This window comes from Typopeltis vanoorti, chromosome 12 (genome assembly GCF_054136105.1).
Source record: "Typopeltis vanoorti isolate ZY-2024b chromosome 12, IOZ_Tvanoo_1.0, whole genome shotgun sequence".
Taxonomy (NCBI): Eukaryota; Metazoa; Arthropoda; class Arachnida; order Uropygi; family Thelyphonidae; genus Typopeltis; species Typopeltis vanoorti.
The window spans coordinates 15,848,722-15,868,226 of NC_143560.1; the positions used below are offsets into that span (position 1 = coordinate 15,848,722).

The window sequence follows — 19,505 nt, forward strand, 5'->3', positions numbered from 1 at the left end:
CCGTCTAGAAATCGGAAGTATAAGATGGGCTGGTAGGATAGCCCACTTTATCGTTTCAATTCCTGCAAATAAAGCATATAGGTTGCTCCCCATCAGTTATGTTTTCCGTATATGACATAAATACTTTTATAAGCCATCTCCAGATACTTTTATTTATATTCATTATTTTTTTTCATTTATTTTCTTTTATTTATGTGTCATTGGACAAAATTTATTTCTTATTCTGTATTTCAGCATTATCATTAAAAAAAAAAAGACCTGTGTCATTTACAAACGTGCTAATGATGTTAATGCTCTTTGTGTGGCGATTTAGGAAGTAGTTTATAAATAAAACAGAATAGATCCTCATGACCCTTGTGGAATATTTTTGCTTTCTGTTCATCTGGTAGTTAGAAAACCGGTTCGAAGTAGCTCACCTAATTTCTCACGTTCATATTTTAAGAAGTCTTTTTATCATCAAGTAGCTTCGAAGCATTCTCTACATTATTGTATGTTTTTGTTTCCTAGTAGACCTATTCCGATTTTTGTTTTTAAATTTTCTAGCTTAGTTTTAATATTTTCTGGTTTTACTGGCAATATTGCTAATGCCAACTATCAATTCATAAAGTCATTTCTCTACTTTTTATCTTTGTTATGAATGAGTTTATTTCATCTAGGAAAAAGCCTAGATGATGCTTTATGATTCTTGCATCTTCTTAAACGGTGTGAAAGCTTGCGATACAACACTGTGTTTTGCAAAATACACTTAAAACCGTTATATTTCCTCTTAACTCAGTGGCAGTTGCTTCCGGAATAATAGGAATAACATATCCTTCACAGTGATAAAATCGTTTTTCTCTAAACAAAGAAAATATTTTGAAAAAAAACAAACTGTGGATTAGAAATGAAATTTTGAACAATATTCAATACCTACTATATGTTCTTGTTCCCCGTTCTTATTACTTATAGATAACAATAAATTCGAGGATGATGTTATTGCTATTTGGTCTTCTCCCCAGTTCTCTAGTTGTTCATACAGGAGATAAATAACATCCACACCTGAATCAAGTTTATGGTTGAGATGGAGTCTAATAACTCACTATATTGAGGCACACATATAAGAATAAAAGAAGTGGGGAAAGATAAACTAGTAGACCTGCACACATATAAGCTACAGTATGTCATGGATTCTAAAGAGAGCATTTTATATCAATCCTGCTGACGAAGGTCGTAAGTCTATCGTACATTAGCGCCGTGCGTGGGATAAAGGTTACACAATCCAGAAGTTTTACGCCAGACCAGACAAGGAACGTTTTAAAACCGTTTGCCTTTAATAAATAGTGTGATAGCCTCACACCAGACAATGAAATTTATCTACCATTCAAATTAATTGCACAGTAGCTTTGTTCTAGGTCTTGACCACGTTCACAGAGCATTATTTAGTTTGCTATTTCTTATTTTAATCTTTTAATGCTTTGATATCTGGAAAATGCCACCTAAAATGGAGTATTATCACTATACAGTCAAAGATTTCTGTGGATTCATAGCGTGTAAACTGGGTTAATATGGATCGGATGTATTTATCTTTTCAACTCATGGTTTGTTGATCTTGCTTAGAAGTCCGTGTTTTATGCAGTGTGAATGTGCTCTGCTAGTTTTATACTAATTTTTCCGCTACAGACATTTCGTGTTTTATTTTGGGACTGTGGAACAATAGAGATAGGACATAGTCTCTTATAGCTGCCGTGACTCCTTGTGGCTCTTCATTTCTAAAGGATTTTTGGAGATTTTATGAGATATGGTATGATGTTACAGTAAGCATTGCTGAAGTTAATAATTAATAATCAGTGCCTCAGATTTTTTAAGCCGATGATTGCCGCATGTTGCACAGTTCTATTATTTAATGTTCGAATTACTATAAAAGAAGGTCGTAAGTGACTTCAAATAGTGTTGTGCTTTGGAGAGGACCATGTTGATGTTTAACTATTTTAAGTGTTGTATTTCCTCCGCATTGATATACTCGTACATGTCCAAAAAGAGTAGATGTTTTTGAGCTTTGAGAGAATCCGTCTTATGTTTGTATACCTTAGCTGCAATCAGCATATATTCGTATTACATGTTATCTACCAGAAAGGTAAATCATGACTAAATGCACAAAATAATTTATATACTAATATTTGATAATATAGTATGTCAATGCTTTAGTTGTATCTCGAAGTCTAAGAATAACGAATTTGTTTTTAAAAAACGCTTCGTTAAGTATGATTGTAATATTTTTTAATTAAGCCACGTTGATTTTGAGAAAATTTCCTTCGGTAGATTTGTAATAAAAAAAATTAAAAGAATAAATACTAGTTTAGCTGGTTGTGTTTTAAATTTGTATTCACTCGGTAGTTTGGGATATAATTTTACTTCGTTTGTAAATAAATGAATAATTTTACACATATTCACTTAAAGAGAGTGGTCTGCACTTTTCTATCCCTAACGTTTGAAAATTTTGTAGGTAGTTAGTTAATTTTGACGCCTTGGTTGCAGTTGAGTGCATTCTCTGGTGCCTCAGACGAGAAAAGAAATAAAAAACCACAGTCAATTGTCCCCATCTCGTATTCCTAATCCAACCTAGTACATATTAAATCTACTTGTGTGAGTTCTGTAGATTTTACCGAGTTATGGCATTACAAATCCCCCTCCCGAAGTTTATTGAACTAAAAATCAACTAACTCTAAAATAATTTTTTAAAGGCTTAAAAATAGTTCCTCTAGTTGATCAGAATGGAATCTATAAATTTTTCCATTCTTCAAATCTAGCCTCGTGGACAATTCCTTGAGGCTATGCACAAAAAGTCTTCAGTTTATAGATATGTGCGGGTGTTCTAGTTTTTAGTTGATGCGAGATAATACCTGTATGGAAGATCATGTTCAAGTTCCAGAAGTACTCAAAACGCAGATTATCAAAATGTGTTAAAAGATATATTAATAAAGAAAAAGACTGACCTTTTGTAGGGAGAGAGAGAGAGAAAGAGAGAGAGTTTCAGTTCTAGTTTGAACATGGGTGAAAATACACAGTTTGCTGTCGACCTTGGTGTACCCCTTTTATTCGTGCATGAATGAAAAGTGTTTTTCCTTGTTTATGATGGAATGGATGAAAGATTCCGCTGACTCTTATGTTTCACATCTTTTACCGAAGCCGCAAAGAATACATGCCTTATGAGGACGGTTTTTTCCCCCCATTTTCAGTTTAGCAATCCGTTCTGTATCAATCATGATTGCTTCATACTGTTGAATGCTAAAGACATTCTAATATCTTTTGCAATGCATGTTTCGTCTATTATTTGCTATGTTTTTGTATGATTTTAACTGAATAGGTGATATACTGTAGTCTATAGATTATATTAGTGCTTTCTTATGTAAGCTATCGTTGTTCATCCATGAGTTAAATATTTGTTACCTTTTCAGATGTTTGTTGTTTTCGCCAATTACATCTATGTATACAAGGTATATATGAACTTTAGCGTACGCAGAGTACTAAATGTATTACACGTTTCACAGATGGTATGCACGTAAAAAATGATTGACATATATTCTTGTCAATATAAAGAAGTCTGACTAGTTAGATCTGATTTTCGAAAAGCCAGGAAAGGAATCAAAATTATCTTTAAATGAGTTTTTTTTTGTTGTTATAATTAATCAAACAAATATGACAAGACTTGTCATTAGTATTTTTTTTATTTCTAACTTCTATTACACGCGTTTCATTATTTTAATATTTCCAAAATATTTAATAATCGCCTGAATTAAGTTTCTTTCTGCATGTTTTAACAGTAATAACAAATATATCATCTGTCTCTCCCTCTCTCTCTCTCTCTCTCTCTCTCTCTCTCTCTCTCTCTCTCTCTCTCTCTCTCTCTCTCTCTCTCTCTCAGTGGAGGATATTACCCATTAAGGCAATGAGGCACGTGCCTAGGGGTCCCAAGCCAAGACATTTTCCTACAGTGTTTTAAAATAGATTAATGTTTTCAGTAAACATCATAAAAATCTTGATTATTTTAAGCGAAAATATTTTCAAAACAATTATTACGTTTTAATACGTATGTTGAACAGCGCGCGCTATCTACGCTTTAAATTAAACCGCATTACCAATGTCGGCGCACGGCGCTGTTGACAGCTTCGAGGTCACGAAAACTGATTGCATTGCCGAGATAGGAAGTTTCGCCTGGTTACTCCTTAACTTCATTTGTTATTGAATCGTGTAAGAGTGAGGTGTTTGTTTCAAAAATAACTGTTTAGTGTGACTTTTCGTGTTTTCATTATTTGAGTGTAGTGCAAGTAAAAAAAAAACTTTGTAAAATTGTAAAAAAACTGATAAAAAATTAATAAATAAATAAATAATAAATAAAAAGTTTTATTATTTATCATCCTTTAACCCTTTAACAGGCTGAAAAATCCAGAATTTCAAAAAATTCAAAAGTACAAATTTTCATTTATTTGCCACCTAACTTTTATTTATTTTTTATTCTTCTTTTTATTATTATTTTTTGGGGATCCCAAATATAATTTGCCTAGGGACCCCAGCTATCCTTAATCCGCCACTGCTCTCTCCCCTAATCGACAATGCTGGGTATATTACCATAACCCAGGAGCTTGCTAATAGGTGAACAAGACTGAAGATATAAAAGCTTAACCTCATCATCGAGTACCAATGTTTTTTTGATGTAATTACGCGCTACTCTACCATAAGATCATTAAGTTAATGATCTTGTGGTAGAGTAGCTATATTACCTAGCAATATTTAAAAAATGGCGCTTTTATGTACTCAGTTATGATATAATATTTCATGTTTACTTTTAAATATATATTTACTAATTTAGTAAGTATAGGCGACTCTAAACTGCTTGGCAACAATAACTATGCATTTATCTTAATTCTGTTGTCTTAAAATCAATGTTCGATCCTTTTTCTTCTTTTTCTGCAAAAAAATAGTTTATAATGACCAATGATCAAATAAATATATTAAAAAAAAACAGAAATATGATCTTCTATAGTTTCTTTTAAGAAACTAGCATGAAAAGTGTTCGTTGCTATGCAACAAACTTCGGCGATTACAGCAGTGCAACGTTTTAAGTATGGAAATATGATCTGCTATAATATTGACTAGTGGGCAATAAAATGAAGTACGAGACGTTCGTGTCTGTAGTACATTCTTTTTCGCTTTTACAAAGAATGCTAACTGCTCACGATTCTTTAGTTTCAGGGTGAACTCCAAAGGGGGGGGGGGCAGTGACCAAACAGTAGATTTGATGCTCAATTCTTTACTTGCTTGTTTGGGAAAGAAGCATGAATCCAAGGCTATCATTTATTTACCATGTTTTAATAATAAAACATGTACTGAAGATGTTATCAGATGGTGTGCCTGTTGACTTCGTACTATTCATATCAATAGTTTAGTTGTAACTGAACTTTTTGTACACATCAGGCGGTGATCTGACTATTCACTTATTGTGTATTATAGTCTTAAAACAAAATTTTTCCTCATAGGATGGTCACACGATGCAGTAAGCAAATCAATATTTATTTTATTTAATTCATGTCCTTCACTTTTCACTAATTTATATTTTATTTTCTATGTGAATATCCTACTATTCCTATGTGTCCAAATATCCTTACTGAGATGTGTATTAATGTGGCCAAATGTAAAATCAAAATTTCAAATTTCATTTTACATTGGGAATTTAAAAACAGCTCATCGAAACTCAACAAACAACTATTTATCATGAATTTTGTAGCATTTATATAAATGGTTGTTCTCTGATTTAAAAACTGTGCCCAGTTAAATTTTCAAACATCTCCATTGTACTTTTAAATGACGTTGGGTGAGCCATACTCAGTTTACAATGGCCTCAATAGTTAAAGGTCACCACTTTTAAGGGGCAATCATGTGCAGCCGTGTATATCATTATAGCTTAGGAATATAGGTCGCTTTCAAAGAAACTCATTGTAAAACCAGAAAACAATTGTAATTCACCAAGTAAACAGATGCCAATATGGCATGGGACTGTCATGCAATTGAGAACTCGTTAAAATAAAAAATTATAAGGTTTCTCAAGGCAAATTCTAGTTCTTTGTTTTGCGCGAAAAAAACCTTATGTGCTGGATCCTTTTTTGAACTAAGATTTTCAAACTAAACAAAGGACTGCAATAATTTTTTTTTTTTACTTTATTCATATTATTTTTTCCTCAAAGTAATAGCAGTGGATAGTTTAATGACTAAGTTCAAGTGACTTTCTTTTTATACTAAAAACATGAAAAGCAATTAGCCTTTCTGGAGAGATTGAAATAGATATTTATTGTTTGCACGATAATTCACTTAATTTCTTTTCCTCCTTTAGTTAAAATTAAAGCAGAAGGAAACTAAGGCAATCAGATCAGTATATTATGTGTGTTCATGAGCTTATTTACCTAAAATGACTATTAGGAGATTCAACTCATCTCTGACGAACCAAAATGGATGAAACTTTTTTTTTTGGTCGTTCGTTGTTTGCCGGATGAAAAACCCTGTGATCTCTATATAAGGATAACTAACTCACCTTCAGTTGAAAAGTCCGTATAAGATTCTTCGTTTCTTATATGGGATTCCCACGTTTTTCCAAGAGTGGGAAAATTCCACGTCTCCCTAGCGAATGCACCACGGAGGTTCTACTTTTCCGTCAATGATTCTACAGAATGTACCCTTCAAATTGAAGATTTTTTTCAAGTAAAAGTAGCGAAAAGAGATTAATTAATCGACTGTCAGGTGCGTTTATTCTCTGTCTCTTTCTCTAGCTGCTTAGCTAGGCTTTTAGCACCTTTGGTCGATTCATAGTTAAGGAGTAAGTGAGTTTAAAGTTTTACATAGCATATTTGTATTTACATAAGGAATAATTTTTTTTTTGCGTTTCCTTCTTATAATGCACCACAGTATAAAACGAGGACTAACAACTTTTGAATAAGAAATTGAATCAGAGAAAGCATAAAAGAATAGTAGTTATACAAAATGTATTGATCTTTCGAGGACCAAATAAGAGGATTGTGACAAAGATGGAATGGGGTAAACATAATCCACATTGCTCGTCTAAGAAAGCGTGGTCCTAAAATAGCTTTTTTGTCTTAAGAACGAGATCGAGAAGGTTCGTATGGACAAACAGTGTGCACCAATTGACCGAAGCATTTAATGAAGGCCCTTCTCGATCCATATCTCACCGAACTATGAACTATGCGCAGGGAATTGAAGATCAGTACTGGCAGTCGCGTGCCTACAGAAACCACTGATTTCTACGAAGAACCGCATTGCAGTTTGTCTACAGTGGTGTCAGGAATACCGTGACTGAAAGACTAGAAAAAAGTCTGACGAGTCATTGTACACCTTATTCTGTATCGACGGTGGCAGAGATTTTGGCGGGAGCTCCATGAAGCAATGAACCCAGCTTGCCTTGCAATACACAGAACTCAATGTTCTGGAGGTGGTGTCATGTTATGGGACATATTCTGTTTACCAACTGCGGGACGTTGTTTCATAGACGACAATACTACTGTCCATCGCGCAAGAATTGTTCAGCAGTGGTTCAACGAGCATGACAGCGACTTCCACCATCTTCTCTAGCCATCACAAACACTGTATCTGAACCGCGTTGAGAATGCTTGGGACATGTTTGAAAAACAGATCTGGGAGCAAATTTCTCTTCCATCAAATCTGGACCAGTTAAAAGCTGTCTAGTAAACTGGCATGTTGTAGACGTAGATGCAATCCAACACTGTGTAGAATCTATGCCCAAAACTCATGTTGTAATTCTGGGTAAAAGAGGTCCAACACAGTATTAAATAAACATTTCTAATTCAGTGGTCGGTATGTGCACATTATCTACCAATAACTGTCTGGACACTTTAGCAATATACAATTGATACCAGCAGCCGAATTCTAATATCGAGTATATCTACCTTTGGCTTTCATCACTCATGCACCCTTTCAGGGAGGGTAAATTATTATCATCATCATCATCATCATCATCATCATCATCATCATCATCATCATCATCATCATCATCATTTTTATTATTATGTAATAATAATAATAATAATTTAATAATAAATATTAAATAATTAATAAATATTACATATTACATAAACCATCTACACAACAAACTCCGAACAATAAGTGGCAAACTCTACAGGTTAAAAGACATAGTTCCCATACGCCTAAAAACACTAATATACAAAGCATTATGCCAAAATATACTAAGATACGCTATAACAACTTATGCTTTCTGTACACCCTACAAATTAAATAGATTAATGTCGCTACAGTACAAAATGATAAAACTGATCTTTTGGAAACAAAGAGAAAATAACGACCTTATATACATTGCAATGTCAGAACACAAAATACTGACAGCAACACATTTATGCCACTATGCAGCTTTGTTGAAACAGTATAACAAAACCTCAGACTACTAATTATATCACATATAAATACAATAATCACTACGGAAAGGCCACACGAAACTTCTACATCCCAGACATGATAAACAAATCACCTTTTGAATACAGAACCCTTACAAACTACAATAGCCTGAAAAGAGCGCTAAGGACATATATGAACAAGAAACACGCACGCAAAATACCATAACCTAATGAAACACAATATATTCGTTCAGGCTTCCAGTTCAGCGACGCATCAATTAATTCCATGTTATTGTGTGCGTGCGTGCGTGTATGTGTGTGTGTGTGAGTACGCGTCCTCGAATTTCTCAATCATAGATTTCGCAGCTTCCCAACACAGGAAAAAAAAACAATAAATAATAACCAACTGGTGTCATCCTCAGATAAGCTTACATATAAGCTTCGAGGATGAAAGCAGAGAAATTAGTTCTCATCCAAGATGTATCATATGTAACCAAGTGCATGTAATGTACGTATCACATGTAAACCAAAGTATTTAATGTATGTATTATATGTAAACAAATGTATGTAAAGTAAGTATCATATGTATACAAATGTAAGTAATGTATCATATGTAAACAACTGTAAGTAATGTATCATATGTAATCAATTGTATGTAACAACTGTAACAAAAGTATGCAATACAGAGTGATTATATCCATTGATATTGTATATATAGAGTGTAAAATTGCAAAGAAACATTTGTAATAATCATCATTATGAATATTATAATAATATATGTTGTAAACAGTTTTTGTTATTATTATTATTTAAAAAAAACTTTAAGTACAAGAAAGTATTTGTTATGCATAATTGTCTTCATATAATGTATGTAATTTATCTGAGAAATAATAAAAAAAATTATTATTATTATTACGTGACACCTCCAGGGAGTCCAAAGGAACTCATCGAGGGAGGGCACCAAATCTCCAACTCTCCGGCTCCACCACTCAATCCAGCAACTACAGCGAACCAAATCTACTTCAACATCATCATCTACACCAACGCCATCTACTACCCACCACCACGTCTACTATTTTCATGGGCAGTCACAAACCCATGCCCGTGGCAGGATTCGAACCCGCTCCTTTTGGCTGGAGAGCGGATACGCTAATAACTCGGCCAACCAATTCGTCCTGCTAGTATTCGATGGGGTTGAGTTCATGGCTATGTGCAGGCCGGGGCAGTCGTTTAACACCCATCTCTTCAAACCACCATAGCAGCTGCAGCTTCGTGGCATGGGTCATTGTTGTCTTGATAGTAACACGGGTACGTTCCATAAAAACTACACAGTGTAGGAAGCGCCTGATTATCCAGAATATCAAGGCACTGAGGTCATTGGCATGGAACCACGGACAATGACCAGTGGTCCCACTCCAAACCAGTTGAATGCACCCTACACCATTACTCCTCCACCACCAAACTTTACTGTGGGTACGACACACTGTGGTAACAAGCGTTCACCAGGCTGCTTCCACACCTTGTCATCAGACTGGAAACAGGTTAACCTTGATTCATCACTCCAGAGTACCGTTTTCCACTGGTACTCTCCAGTTCACATGCTCTTTTCACCAGACCAGATGAGCTGCCTTGTTCGGCTTGTGTGCGCTGCTCTTCCTTGGAAATGCAGTAAATGGAGTTCTTTTCACACAGCATTTGTGCTCATACCGTTACTGATGCTCTGGAACTCATCACTGTTTTGCTTGCCACCTGTTTTAACGGGTGGCACGCAAAACCTCCTGTCCCTGTCAGTCATTTTCGGCTGTCACCCCGAGCTTTTTCCTGCACTAGTGATGCCAGAACGTCTCCATTTGTTGATCACATCGCCAACGGTTGATTTTGGCTCCAGTTGAGCGGCAATGGCACGTATGGACATGCCACCAATATGACAGTCCGTGATGACACCTCTCTCGAAGTCACTGATGTTGTCATACCAGCTATATTCAACTGCTACGATAAAATACTATTTCCCACTATCTGTTCACCGGTTTTTATGTTATTAACAAACTGGTATATTTTTAGAGTTCGGTTATTTTATCTTGTTATGTAGGACTACACTGGATATTTAATTCTTATTTTATTGTCCTTTAATACATAAACAGAATAATTTTATTATTATATAGTAAATGAAAGCTATATAAAAGTTTTTTAAAACTTTTTGAGCCTGCGGAACTCTATATAAAATGATTTGCTTTTTCGCGAAATCCATTTGAAAAATTAAAGGAAATTATAACAGTGAATGGTTACGTGCAAAATATTTTAAACGAAACATTAAAAAAAAAACTTCTGTTGTTTTAAAAAAGAAATCTAACTTACCTTTACCACGAGTTACCTAGAGTAGCACTACCATGAGTTGCCTCAGACTTGCACTACGTGCAAGCGCAAACTTGACTTACGTGTCTGTTTGCTTTCTTGGGAAATAGGATTAAAAACCAAGTTTATAAAACTTGGTTTTTAATCCTATTTCCAATTTAATCCAAGTTAAAAAAACTTTCTAAATCTAACTTACGTTGTTTAATCAAATGAATAAATAAATCCCCAAGGGCTCACTTTAGTGAGAACGGGCATGGCAAACCCGAGGTACCTGATGCTGAACCATGCCTTACTTCATGTAATATATACCTGTTATATTATTCTGTAGACTGGTCCCTCCTCTTCTTTCTTTGCTTCTTTCTCCTCTCCTTGCTCCTTCCCCTGATGCTATTAGAGTATTCGAGGGCTAGGGATGAATCTTTCCTATCTTGCTAAGTCATTTCGTCTTATGCAGCCACCGAAGGAGGCAAGCTAGCCTCAATAGGTGCCGGTCCCAAACCCGGATAAATGGCGAGGGTTGATGTCAGGAAGGGCATCCGGTCGTAAAACTTCACTGCCAGCTCTAGCTATGATATGAGTCAAAGAGAAAATGATATAAGGGCTAGTCCTTAAGCGACGCGCAGCCACATCACCCTACAGCTGCGAGAAATAGACGAGGGCTACCGCATCAAGGGCCGGTGCGGTTAAAGAAGCGAGCCCAGCAGGTGGAGAGGATGTTGCGAGTGGGAACACTGAATGTTGGAAGCATGACTGGAAGGGGAAGAGAGGTGGCAGACATGATTAGGAAGAGGAAGTTGGACATTTTGTGTGTGCAGGAGACAAGGTGGAAGGGGGGAAAGGAAGAGGAACTGGGAGATGGATATAAATTGTTCTACTCTGGAGCGAATAACGAGGGAAGAAATGGTGTAGGAATTGTGGTGTGTGTGGCAGAATGAATGGCGAAGTACTGGAAGTTGGTAGAAGGAACGACAGGATCATGCGAATGAAATTGGGTATTGGAGAAGAGCGTATTACGTGTATATGCCCCGCAAGTTGGGCTGTACAGCAGAGGAGAAAGATGAGTTCTGGAACGTGTTAGATGAAGAAATGAGGGAACTGGAAGAAAACGAAATGGTGATTGTCGGAGGAGACTTGAACGGACACATAGGGCGACAGAATAGAGACTGTGAAAGGGTGCATGATGGCCACGGAGTGGGAATGATGAACCAGGAAGGAGAGAGGGTTGTGGACTTTGCAGTAGCGTTTGATCTGGCAATTGTGAACTCGTTTTTCTACAAGAGAGAAGAACATTTGATAACATTTAGGAGTGGTAACAACAGTTCACAAATTGACTACATTTTAACTAGAAGAAAACATATTAAGGTTGTGACAAATTGTAAAGTAATTCCAACAGATCAAGTGGCACAGCAACACCGACTGCTGTGCGCAGACTTTAAAATAAGATCGAAGGTAAGAACCTCTGGAAGCCATGGGATAAAGACAATTAAGTGGTTTCGCTTTAAAGAAGAGAGTGTGAGGAATCGTTTTAGGAAGAGGGTGTTAGAGAGGATTTCGGATTGACTGGAAAGTGTACAAGATTGGTGGAAACATAATTCAAAAGTAATCCTGTGTGTTGTGAGGCATCTGGAAAGATTAGAGAGCAGAAAGAGGGTTGGTGGGGAATAATAATGTGCAAGTGGCAGTGACAGCTAAGAGGAAGGCAAAGCAGAAGTGGGATGAGTCAAGAGTGGAAGAGGACAGAGAGGTGTACAGAGAGAAAGAAAGCAAGAAGCCAAGAGAGTTGTGGCACACGCGAAGGCTATGGCATATCAAGATCTGTATGATCAATTAGAAACAAAGGAATGACAGAGAAAAATTTACCAACTAGCGAAATGTAGAAATAAAGCAGCAAAGGACATCTTACATGTGAAGCAGATCAAAGACGCTGAATAAAGAGTATTATGGAGGGATGTGGACATAAGAAACAGATGGAGAATATACTTTGAGGGACTTTTGAATGAGGAAAATGCAAGGACTCACCGAGAAGATGGATAGCCTTCTGAGGGGATGGTGCAGAACATCGGTAGAGTGGAAGTGACGGAGGTCATGAAGAGGATGAGGAATGGAAAATCGGTGGGCCCCGACAGGATTCCAGTGGAGGCATGGAAGGCACTGGGGGAAGAGGGAATTGACCTGCTGTGGGACCTGTTCGTGAAAGTTTGCCAACAGGAAAATATACCCGAGGAATGGAGGGAGAGTACTCTTGTCCCCATCTACAAGGGTAAAGGGGATGTGCAAAACTGTAAAAATTACAGAGGAATAAAGTTGATGTCCCACACAATGAAAATCCTAGAAAGGGTTCTTGATGGAAGATTGAGGAAGGAGGTGGAGATTGCAAAGGAACAATTTGGCTTCATGCCTGGTAGATCAACAACAGATGCTATCTTTGGGTTACGGCAGATGATGGAAAAGTTTCGAGAGGAACAACGGGAGCTACATCTGGCATTTATTGATCTGGAGAAAGCATACGATAGAGTGCCAAGGCAAGAAGTCTGGAGGTGTCTGAGGGAGAAGAAGGTTCCGGAGAAATATGTCAGGTTGGTGCGGGAGATGTACAGAAATGTGAAGACAAGTGTTCGGACCTGTATGGGACAGACAGAAAGTTTTCAAGTAACAGTTGGCTTGCATCAAGGGTCAGCATTAAGTCCGTTTCTGTTTAACATTGTGATGGAGGTGGTGACGGAGGAGGTGAGAGAAGATGCGCCTTGGACAATGTTGTATGCAGATGACATCTTGTTGTGTGCAGATTCAAGAGAAGAAGCGGAACTAAACTGGAAAGATGGAGAAAAGTACTGGAAGAGAGAGGTATGAGACTGAGCAGAAGTAAGACAGAGTATATGTGTTGCACAGTGGGCGGCGGACAGGAGACAGATCTGGAGCTGGAAGGAAATGTCATCAGGAAGGTGAGGGACTTTAGATACTTAGGTTCAACAGTGGAAGAAGATGGCGGAGCTGAGAAGGAAGTGGGATGCAGGATACAAGCGGGTTGGAGGAACTGGAGAGAGAGATGGCTGGAGTGTTATGCGATAAGAGGGTGCCGATCAATCTGAAAGGCAAAATCTATAGGACAGTAGTGAGGCCAGCTATGACGTATGCTATAGATACAGTGGCCCTGAGGAAAAATAACATCAGCAGGATGGAAGTAGCAGAGATGAAAATGCTTAGGTGGATGTGTGGTGTGACCAGAAAGGATCGTCTGAGAAATGTCTATGTGAGGGGAACAGTGAAAGTTACGAACTTAGGAGCAAAGATACAGGAGGCAAGGTTGAGAAGTAATTATAATAATATTAACGCCTTCACCGCGCTGCAATAAACAGTGAGTCGCGCCGTCTAGCGGAGACCGTTTTTATGTGGTTATTTTCTATGGCATTCATGGAAGATATTTATTTTATTTTTCTAAACTACATCTAATACAAGTTATAAATGTACATAAAAATATAAGTAACAATATATTATAAATTATACATTATAAGTAACTGCTTTCCAAATGAGTTTATCGTAACAATGTTTTGTAAACTGCTTAAAATCTGAGAGCTTGTCATTTCTAAAAACGAACGTAAAGATTCTAATTGTAAGGTTTGCAATAAAAAATGGCTACGTAATTGCTTGAAAAGACTATTATCTGCAATGTTTCAGCATTTTTTTTTACCATATAATCATAGACAAGATCTGGAAGACAGATATTTAAAACATCACCACCACAGGAGGGTAAGGTAATTATTGTAGCAATCATTGTTTTTAGATGTTTTTCTTTCATAAATACGAATGGTCTCTCAGCCTATGTAGCTTTGTTCAACTACTCTTGCATCACCTATTTGTAATTTATCTGAAAAATGAGTTTTGATATTTGCGCTTGCATTTTTTAAATCTAAAATTTCGTTTTTTGTTCTCAGATAATTTATATACTTCATAAAATCCCAAATTATATTTTATTTAGACATGATAAGATTTATAAGATAAGAATTTATATATATATTTTCATAATGAAAGCTTTCTGGTTCACGAATAATCCACCAACAAGTAAAGCCTAGGAACAAACAAACAACCTTTGATCTTTCCTAGTACTAGATGCAGACGACTATGAAATGCAATCAGATAATATTATGACTAGCGATAAATTAGCACTATCAAATGTATCTCATTGCACGTGATAAGATAATTGGGTTAAAAAAAGAGAAGAAAACTCAACCGGCAACTGTGATCTACCTGCGATGCTTTGAGCCTCTAGCGCTATCATCAGCCAGTCAAAAACCCAACTTGTATTACATAATAGTTCCTCTATTTTGAGGATAAGTATTGTAATCTTTAATATTCTTATAATTATTTTTGTTAGCTTTAAGCTAGCTTGCAAAGAAACAAGAGAATACCAGGTATGATCAAAAATACGGGATTCAAAAATTCAAACATATTGATAACTGCATTTTTTTTGTTTATTCTATGCAGTTCTTCTTTGTAGTATTTTCCTTGTGATCTAATAAGCAAAAACAACGTGTCTGTTTGTATAAAACGTGGCGATTAATTTTAATTTAATTTTATTTATTTGTTTATTTTTATTATTTATTTAATTTTATTATTTTATTTTTAGAGAGAAATAGATAGAGGGGGGGGGGACGATCGTCTTGCTCATTGTTTATCTGAAAGCATTTAACTCTTTTTTTTTTTTTTAAAAAAAAAAGATTTTTGTGGACGTTTGTTTCTTTTTTCCATGTTTAAAATTTCGTTGCACATGCGCAGTTTTTTGTGGTCTGATATTTTTAACGAAGCGGAAATTACCAAGGTCGGAACATAACTCCGTATTATACAGTATTGCTTTTCATTTAACGTATGTTATAAATAGTTATTAAATTTTCTTCGTTCTTCAAAGCGGATAGGTTTCATTCTATTTATGAAACACGCTTCACTTTCAATATGAAATTTCACAGTTTTTTTTTTTTCCCTCCGAGTAATGGAAGTCTGGTTAAATACAATTACTGTTTCAAATAATTGTTTGAACACTTTCGTTGACTTAAAACACGTCAGTTTAATAAAAACGGATGTCGATCTGAAGGAATGTAAGGTGAATAAGTAAAAGTGTATCAGTAATATATTTTCATAGAATTCAACGAAGAGTAACTCAGTTCTTTCAGTTTATTATTCTGCTCTTTCCTGTTTTCATTTGAAGCTACTGTGAAACAGCTGTTTTTGGAATGCAGTTAATCGAATGCACATCAAAAAGAAGTGAATTGCTAAAATGCTTGATAAAACAATAACAGTAATAATTGTATTTCTAAAATAGCTTGTTGACCGAAAATTAAGGCTTCGTAGTGCAGTAGGAAAGATCTAGTTTCTAGTCTCGCCACGACTTAAAGAATATTTAGAAGGTTTTCTTTTATTTCATTATTTTTTTTTTTTTTAAAGTGAAGTTGAGTAAGACGATTCCATTCAGATATAACAAGGTTTCTTACTCCCGGAAACTAGAGCTTCCATCCTACATACCACACTACTAGCTAACGTCCGCAATTAACAGACAAAAATCCAAGTTTACGAGTAGATTGTAGAGCGGAGGTAGTGAAGTTGTCTTCCTTGAAGTTCTGGGAATCTAGGGATGCCAACAGAGAGAGAGAGTGTGTTGAATAAATGTATTTTGCTCTCCGGTGCACATTTTAGTTTCCCTTCCATTTATTTCCACAAAATTTAATTTTTTTACCCATTAACTTCAAAATAAATAAATAATATCAAGTAAAAATAAAAAAAGTCAATGTATACGTGAGCTTTTCCCCCCCCTCAACTTACAGCTCTTAAATTTTCTTTTTAAATTTTCCTTTTTTGTGAAGGATCCAAAAATACCTTTAAAGTAAGAAACGTCCCAAATACTGATGCATTCGATGAAGTATTTTTAGTTCACTGAGTTATTGTGCACGTTATCTACTTTCAGTTACTATGGTCAATATTAATAATTCACTCTCAGACTGCATCCCTGTTTTCTCTGACTGAAATTGTATGCTGTAATATGACGCGTCACCTGAAGATGCTCTTTGAACATCAGTGTTTATAAAATGTTATTTTGTAGGTATGACTGCCCTTGCACCGTCAGTGTGCTTAAGAAACGAAGCCTTAATAAATCAACGTTGCATCCAACGTCTTGATGTTCTAAAAACATAACTTCCACTCGCGACCTCTTAGTTCCCCTTTCTTCCCACCCCCCTCCATTTCTTTTGATGTCAGCAATAAGCATTGATGCATAAATACTTAACTTTTGTACTAGTAAGTAACCGGTAGATCTTGCTGTTTTGTCTTTGAGTGTTTTCACTGTACCGTAACTGGAAAAGAAATGACTGTAATGCATGGCTTTCTAGTTTTTCATTACTGAACAGAGGAAACTACTCCGTGACAATCGGAGTTTGTCTCGCTTATTTCAGACTTCATCAGAATCGAAATAGTGACTTTTAGTTCCTGACGTTTGATGATCACAAATCGTGTTTACTATAGATGAATGTTAACTGATGCTCAACTTTAAAAAAGTGCTTTTTTCATAGCCGCACTGTAAGTTTATATTTTATTTTCGTTTTACAATTATAATACAAATAAATCAAACTTTATTTTATTAAGTTTATGTAGTTTTTTAAGTTTTTTTTTATTCAAGTTCTAAACTCGAATCAATGTCGTAATACGGAATATAAGTTTTATATTGCTCATTTGTCAATTGTTATCAAAGAATGTTAAACAGTACCTATAAATGGATTAACTTATAGCTTTATAAAAAAATATGCATATACATCTTGTGTTATTAAATAGTATTCACGCCATGTCTTTATTTGTACGATCACTTATAAAAACTTGGAGATATACAGTATTTGCATTGTTATATTTCTAATACTTCAGCTATACGAGTATCTTTAACTTCTTAAAATTTCTTTTAAAAAAAACTAAAATAACTTTACAAGAATTTTGGGGCTCTTATTATTTGCTGCACTAACACAGAATTGGAGTATAACAGAGTATGCTTTCCATTCCCAGTAAATTGTATTTATTTACATTATATGAATAATTTGTGAATGGACATGCATATTTCTAATAGAACTTGACTGTCGGTTTAGATAAATAAGTACAGAGGGCGAAATTTGTGCATTGTGTGGAATTTTTTCATGCGTGCTGATTAAAGTAATTTGTTTGAAGATCGTGTTTTGAATCGTTCTACTTTCCCATAAATAAAATATCTTTTATTTTTAAGAAAGGTCGAAATTTGTCCATTTTGTGGAATTTTTCACGCGTGCTGAATAAAGTAATTTCTCGGAAGATCGTGCTATGAATTGTTCTACTTTCCGATAAAGTTTCATTTTTTTTTCCCTTTCTGTAAAAATGGTGTCAATGTTTACGTAACTAGAACTAGAATATTCAAGCTATCACAGAACCACAATGTAACAATATTGCCAACAGCCTACATCTCGAAAACGTGACTCATTCAGACTGTCAGCAGTATTTGTGCTTTTGATCGTGTTTTTCTTTATTATTAGTTGAAACCTTTTGTTTTGAGCTGATCTGTGAAAGTGATTTTCGTTCAAGGTACACCTATAAATAAATGACACTACAAATTACGTACCATACACACGCGCACACCATTTTAGTCATGAGAAATGTTAATAAAAATATGGCTTTGAGCAATGTTTGAAAATAATATATGTGTGTGATTGTTATCATGGCATGCCAGAAATGTTCCGTTGGCCTATATTTAAAGTCATGAATCATATAAACGTTCAGATGAACAGTTGACAACATAATGACAAACATGGATTTTGTTTCCACTTCCTGCTATATAAAAAGAAGATTAAAAGTGTCAAGGAAACAGAATTGGAGTCCGAAATCAGAATGAGGTAAAGAAATAAAATAAATAAACAATTATCAGAGAAAGGTTTCAATCGAAAATTGATTTGTTAGTTGACATTTCTGAGGATGGTAACATACCTACAATGGGAGATTTATTACGCATAAGTACAATACAATAAATATCATGACGGCTTTATTTACACATTATTGATTTCTTCTGATTCGGTGGCATCTAGTTTTAAAGCATTTCCCCAATGGAAATAATAATAATAATTGTATATATATTTGTGTTGAATTTACCTACAAACCGTCAACACCTGAAGATTTTAATTCGACCTGTGGATCTAAAAGTAGCAGGTAAATTTATGACCTTTTTTTGTCAGTAAATAATCTGTAACATTCTTTATGTCAAGGCCACTTTCTTCATCTTCTTTTTAATCTCGGTAAGTCCAATGCTAGTTGAAAGTCTCCCCCAATTTTATTTATTCCATTATCTTTTCAGATTTCCTCATCCATTGCATTCTAGCAATCCTAACAATTTCTCTTGCGATCTCTTCTTTAGTTTTCTCCATAGGATTCCGTTAATAATTCAGGCCATTTTTGTTATATCTTGCAATGTGAACAGCGCATTTCCATGTTAAATGCATAATGTATTCTATGACATCTTGTATACGTTTTCTCGATCTTATTAAATAGAAGAATATTTCGTCTCCAAGTGTCACGCCGAGCATAATCGTTTCTATTCCTTGCTGGATAACTTTCAATTTGTCTTAGGACACATTCCTCAAAAGATTTCTTCTTCAAACTGATGCGAATATCACCTTGAAGATACCTTTTAATGCTTCAAAGGAATCTTAACATTAATTCTAGGATATCTGGGATTTTGATAGAGCCAATGCC

The 19,505-nt window shown here is 35.3% G+C and overlaps 1 protein-coding gene across 4 annotated transcripts in view; it reads left to right on the forward strand.

Moving 5' to 3' along the window:
• The window catches only part of LOC150100597 (solute carrier family 41 member 1-like), a 235,405-nt gene that overhangs the window by 14,263 nt on the left and 201,637 nt on the right, over positions 1–19,505 (forward strand). For 3 of the 4 annotated variants that reach the window (XR_016549114.1, XM_090401066.1, XM_090401068.1), the window contains exon 1: positions 15,049–15,172. The exons of the other annotated variant lie outside the window; for it this stretch is intronic. The gene's annotated coding sequence lies outside the window, so the exon portion shown is untranslated. Of the gene's footprint in view, positions 1–15,048; positions 15,173–19,505 lie in introns of those variants that run through there. 4 annotated transcript variants of the gene reach the window in all.